The sequence below is a fragment of the Cebus imitator genome, unplaced genomic scaffold, assembly GCF_001604975.1.
Source record: "Cebus imitator isolate Cc_AM_T3 unplaced genomic scaffold, Cebus_imitator-1.0 Scaffold78, whole genome shotgun sequence".
Classification (NCBI taxonomy): Eukaryota; Metazoa; Chordata; class Mammalia; order Primates; family Cebidae; genus Cebus; species Cebus imitator.
Genome location: NW_016107393.1, coordinates 5,117,115 through 5,123,395, shown reverse-complemented (window position 1 = coordinate 5,123,395; position 6,281 = coordinate 5,117,115).

The window sequence follows — 6,281 nt, the reverse complement described above, 5'->3', positions numbered from 1 at the left end:
GTGCAATCTCTGTTTACTGCAACCTCCGCCTCCCGGGTTCAAGCAATTATCCTGCCTCAGCCACCCAAGCAGCTGGGACCGCACCCAGCTAATTTTTGTATTTTTAGTAGAGGTGGGGTTTCACTGTGTTGGCCAGGTTGGTCTCAAACTCCTGACCTCATGATCTGCCCTTCCTAACATTCCAAAGTGTATTTCTTAATGCTAAGTATAATGGAGTTCTACTTTGGGTTAATATCATTATCCCACTTCCCCAGTATAGGATTACTGGCCTTATTGAGACACTTCTTGCCTCAATCTCATGACTTGGGAATTTTTTTCTGGCCATTTTTAATGCTTCTTTCTTACACTGTGTGACTAATCTTACACCCCTAGACATCTACTACACATACACTTTGCACTTTCAATGAAATTTTAAAAGGAGTCAAGAACATATATAACCTATTGAGCACCTAAATTGTGCTAGATACCTTTATCTTCATAGCAATCCTCCATGATAAATACAACAAAGCAGAGATAGCACTCCACCTGGACAGGTGAGGAAACTGGCAGAACTGCTTAAGACCAGTAATGGTGAAGCTAGAATTTCAGTCTCAGTCTGACTCATTCTGTGTCCTTTTTATTATGCTAGGCTCCTCCTGTGTTTTGTAATACAGTAATTTATTGAGCATGCTTTTTCTGAAAGAAATAAATCATTATAGTTACTACTCTGTGACCCATAAAGTGTAGTTGTCCTGAAAATATTACAGCTAAAACGAATATTAAAAGAAATGTCTAGTCTGATTCTCTTATTTTATAATCCAGGAAACAGGAGCTTAGAGACATTGAATGATTTGCTGAAGATCTTGCAGTCAGTTGTATATAACCTAAGACACTTGTTCTCCAAACTCTTATTCCAGCTTGTTTGTTGGTTTCCACAGACATTTTTAGGGGCCTATATGAACCCAATTTGCCAATCCTGAGAATGTAAATGTATAATATTCTCTGTGTCTCCATTTTTTAATCTTCTCATTTCAATAATAAAACCCAATGTTCTCTAAATGACAATTTTATAACTTTGAATTACAAGTCCACAACTAAAATTCAGAAACTGAAAAAGTATATACAGATAGTGTTACCTTTCAAAATATAAATGAAAAGTTATTAATGTTTTGTTATCAGAAGACTGATAATGTCTAGAATATTTGTAAAGGTAGAGTACTTGGATTTTAAAAGAAAACCTTTACACCATAACTATTCCATTAATAACTATGTAATTGCCCTATGAATAAATTACCGAAATGAATTATGGTAACTACTGTGATTTATAAAGAGATAAAGTGTGGCAAAATTTACTTAACTTCAATGATGTAAAGTAATTCCCAGTAACACACTCAAACAGAACAGCTTATGAACCATGGATCGGAAGGCTAACATGTAGAGGATCAAAATGAAAGTACTAGATTAAAATAGTGACTTGACATTCATTAGTAGTTAAATCTTGATTCTCCAGCATCCTGCCATTTCTACCACATCATTAACAGACAGTAAACGTCATGTCAAAGAAAATGGGTAGGATGGGGGGGGGTACGAGAGGAAATGCTCTATCCTTGCCATTCCTGGGGGTGATTATGCCATAAGGAATTTCATAACAAACTAAAAGGATTAAGGTTAAAAGAAAAACAGCTCATCAAAAAAAAAATTATATGTGTGGGATCACACGTGTTTTCAAAGCAGTATCTGATTTATTATTCAGTGTTGCTCAGGCATAATGTTAGAATTCTTACATGCCAGGAGCCAGAAAACTCAAAGGTTAAATCAACAGCCAGCTGCGTTATTCAGCTTATCATGTGTGTGGTAACAGGAGCAGTAGGACAGATGTTAAGGAGCTTCGCTGCCTACCCACCTACCTAATCACTTACCTGTGTATCTGTCATTGTACTTGCTTTACACCGTGTGTAAATGTATGAACAGCCCCACATTCTAATATTTACTCAGTTTGCTTTGGGAATAATCATAAAACAATTATCTAATTTAAAACTGCTTACATTTTTAAAAATTTGGGTAAGTCAATAAGGAAATCCTCAAAACAATTCTTTTCATGAATATGCCACATTTTTTCCTTTTGGAAAACATAATTTTTCTCTCTTGGGAAAGTAGCAAAACATTTTATTCTATGGATATGTATGAGATTTTCTGGCAAAATTAATGACTAAATATAATCGTAGAACTTTTTATTTTATAAGAATAGCGTAACATACTGACACAATATACCAAGTTATAGAGAAGTCACTACCCTAACATATCCCTCATTTGAATTAATTATAGGCAGATAAAAGAATTTCAGTATAAAGTAGTGTACAATACAAACTTGGAGAAAATAAATATATAGTCTTTTAATTTTCTGGGAAAATATACACATTAGATGATAATATAGCCTTGGCCAACCATCAAAAAAATCTATGACCTGCTTATCCACAGCTACTCTCACTTGTCTTTAACTTCCCTGCTGTCACAGTGGAGGACAGGTCTCTCCTTCTTTCTAAGGCCAAGTTCTTCCACGTGTCTTATGAATCCCATCTGTGAACGCCTTCTATATAGATTTTGCACTATTACATCTACTCTCCCCGCACTGTATCCCCAAACTCATTCCCTCTCATTAATTCTCCCCCTTAACCTTCCCTTTCAACAGCATTTAAGCTTGCTTAAGTCTTTTTCATCTCACACACACACACACACACACGCACACACACACACACAGCTCTTCTGTCCTACTGTCCTTCACAGCCAAACTTTACAAGGTTTGCTATCTTGAATTTCTTTCTTCCTTTTACAAGATGTATTAAAATATTTCACATATGTATATACTTCTCAACCTACTTCAACCTGAATGCTGCTCTGCCTAAACTACCCTTGCTTAAGTCACCAATGACCTCTGTGTTGCTAACACCCATGGCCAGGTTTGATCTGGATTTTATCTAACATCTTCTCAGCCTTCAACATGGGGAATGTTCTCTGCTTCTTGAAATAGCCTCCTTCCCTGAATGATATGCTACTTCCTTTTTCTCTGTCTTCTCTATTTTTCCCTCCCAGTCTCCTTTAGCATCTCTTTCTCCTATACTCCATGTTTGAATGATGGGACTCCTTGGGGAACTGTCTGAAGTACTCCTCTTTTCTCTTTCACACCACTCACATCCTAGGCAATCTCAGCCACTTCTGTGTTTCATGTACCATTTGTATGCAGACAACTCTCAACATATATAGCCAACCCAAACCTGGATTCTACAATCCAGAATGATACATCTGATTGACAGTTCAACATCACTTAGCTATAGCACAGACAGCTGAAACTCAACATGTCTAATTCTGAACTCTGTTTTGCACCCAAACCTTTCTGCTAGTGTTTCCTAATGAAGAGTGCACGACTTACTCCTTATTGCTCTTGCCAGAAACCAGAGAACAGGGTTGGACCAAAACTCAGACAATAGCAAACCATTTGTTCAACATTTATTTAGTGGGTGTATTAGTTTCCCAGGGCTTCCATAACAAATTATCACAGACTTGGTGTCTTAAAACAACAGAAATTTATTCTCTCATAGTTCTGGAAGCCAGAATACTGAAATCAAGGTGTCAGCAGGGCGAGTTCCCTTTGAAGTCTGCAGGGAAGAAAGTTTCCTTGACCTTTCCAGCACAGGAGGTGGCCCCAAGCCTCTAGGCTTGCGGCTGCATAACTCTAATCTCTGCCTCAATCTTCACACAGCATTTCTCCCTGTGTCTCTGTTTCCCTTACTCTTCTTACAAGGACACCAGTCACTGGAGTTAGGGCCCACTCTAAATCTAGGATGATTCCATCTTGACATCTTTAGTTACCTCTGCAAAGGTTATTTCTAAATAAGATCATATTTTTAAGTTCTAAGTGACATAAATTTTGGGGAGGGCACTATTCAACCTACTACAGTGGGAGTAGAAAAGAAAAAATTTCTTAAGTGAAAAAATGTAGATAGAAACATACTCACTTCCACTGGCCAAAGCAAGAAAATAGTCTGGGGAAAAAATGGCAAAACTCTTTTCACAGTTTCCACAGTGTTTGTTATCTCAAATTGTAATATTTTTCCTTTGATCCATACTTAATAATTTACTGTTCAGTATACAAAAGGATTTTAGAGTAGCACTTCCCAGTTCAAAGTCTTGAATCTCACTTTAAAGTACAACATAATACTGTTAAATTGACAGATCTCTGTCAATGTATAAGTGCTTGCAGGAAACTTTGATTTTTTTTTTCCTCTTAAATTGATTGTGTGCTATATATATATTTATTATATAATTTGTCAGGTATGTATTATCAGCCCCTATTTGAATGAATGAAGTTCCAAATTAGCATGACTCAAAGTTTTATTCCATATACAGAAAAAAAAAGTGCTTCCCCTGTGCAGTTTGATGTGCAACAGATGACCCATTCATCTTGGTTTGCCTGGAATTTTCAGTTTAGCGCTAAAAGTTCAATAACCTGAGGACCTCCCTCCCCCAGTTAGTTAATTACCCTACTGTACAATTAATTTACCTTGATGTACAACATCTCATTATCTCCACCTGCAAGAGAAGTCCTTTCTATCTCTCATCCAGGGATCCCATTCCTTCCTGATTGCATATTCAGGATTCCTTAATGCTTATGGAAATGTTAGAGTCTGGGAAAAGGGAATATTGCCTAGCTTGGTCTCTGTCAAAGCTCTCACAACAGGGAATGATGCTAGTGGCTTAGGAACCTGGCCTTGGAAACCTGTGAGTAAAGGATACAAGCTGATAACAAACCCCAGCTTCTGTAGCAACCACAGGAATCAAGGTAGCATCCTACTCTATGGAAGCAAATATTTGGGGTGAGGAAGTGCTTCCCATCTTCAGTGATATGTGGGCACATCCTGGTGGATTCCTCCCATAGAGTGGCTATGCCTTGTGAGTTATAGCTTTTTCAAGTTTTAGCCAACTCACTGGCATTTAACAGTGCAAATTCAGGCTGTATTGTACTTATCTTGCTGGGCACTGCTTTGTGGCAATCTCACAGGGAGGAGGCGGTGAGCTTGAGAAAGGGGAAGTGCTGCCTATGCCCTAAAGGTTGGCTCAGAACCCTGCACAGCCAAGAGCCACTGTTCTAATGGCTACCACTAGGACCAGAGCAGAGGCCTGCCACAGAGGTTCCTAGGGAAAGGCACCCTCACTGCCCCTACCACCACCAGTGTCATAGTCAGCCATGGATTTTCATTCCCTGCCTGGCCAGAATCCAAGGGATGTATAGCTCTGGTCCTCAGTCTTCTCATGACTTACCCGCCTGCTAGGTACTTACTACCTCCTCATGGATCCCAGATCACTGTCTTTCCAACTCCTTCCCTCTTCCCAACTTTTTCCCTCTCCTGGGTGACAACTCCTCTTTAAAAATTGAGTTTTCTCTCCATATATCTGTCATTTTAAGGGAACCCACCTTGGTGATTGGCTGGTGATTTCCTATCTCCATTCATATTGTGACTTTTTGTTAATTCATCTCCTAAAGGAAGGAAAGCAAACCTTCAGTTTAATATCTAGCTTTGTGCCCTTTTGTATTATATCTTAGTAAATGATTGATAGAAAAACTAGAGTCATGGCTACGGGGAAAACATCAAGATGAGTTCCAGGTTTCTATAACAGAAGAAATGGTATGGTATCTCTTCCTGGTTTCTGTAACAGAAGAAATGGTTCTGTAGTAATGATATTTTTGTAGTAAAGACACATGATTCTTCTGCTCCTTCTAGCCATAGACACCCGTGACTGGGGTCCAATAACTGATTTCCTTTACGCTAAAATACTCTACCTGGATAGAGTAGTGTCCAAGGCTGTGGGGTCATGTACTTGAACAGTACTACTCCATTGTCTTATTTTCTTCCCATTTTGTCAGAGCTCAGCAGCAGTTAATCTAATATATGTGGCTGCTGTTTGCTTGTTTTTTCTATCCACAGCTTGAACCATCCATTTGTTTATTTTGGTTCTTTTTAAAAGGCCCTCTTTGTGGTCTTAGCCCTGTAACTAGATGGAGTGGAACAAGGAGTTAATGTGTAAAGTTTTTCATCTTCAGAGAGTTTCGTTTCAAACTAACTCTGGGTCACATGTGCACTGAGTTCAGTTTTTGTTTGGATAGAATGCTTCAGCTTGGAGAGAAAGAGCAGGAAGTGGGACATTCCAGCCCCCAGGCAGCAGCTTCTGCTTGTCAAGCCTTTCTTGACAATAAGGTCACAGACATTTAATAAAAGCGGCTCTGGGAAGTAATTTACAAATTATGC